Here is a 426-nt window from a genome sequence, read left to right on the forward strand (position 1 = left end):
TAGAGGGGGGGGGGGGGAAACAGAAAAGAAACATCCATGCGAGAAAGACACATTATTGGTTGCCTCCTGGACGCATCCTGACCAGGGATGGTGCCTGCAACGGAGGTATGTGCCCTTGACTGGAATGGAACGGGCAACCCCTCAGTCTGCAAGCTGAAGCTATGTCCACTGGGCCAAACTGGCTAGGGCTAAAACAAAATTATTATTTTTTCTTTTAGAGAGTGAGGAAGGGAGAGGGAGAGAGAGAAACATCAGTGATGAGAGAATCATTGATCAGCTGCCTCCTGTATGCCCCCTACTGGGGATCAAGCCTGCAACCCAGGCGTGTGCCTTGAACAGGAATTGAACTGTGACCTCCTAGTTCACAGGTCAACACTCACCCACTATCAGACACTGGCTTGGCCCCTTTTGCTTTATTTTTGAGAA

The sequence above is a fragment of the Myotis davidii genome, unplaced genomic scaffold, assembly GCF_000327345.1.
Source record: "Myotis davidii unplaced genomic scaffold, ASM32734v1 scaffold107, whole genome shotgun sequence".
Classification (NCBI taxonomy): Eukaryota; Metazoa; Chordata; class Mammalia; order Chiroptera; family Vespertilionidae; genus Myotis; species Myotis davidii.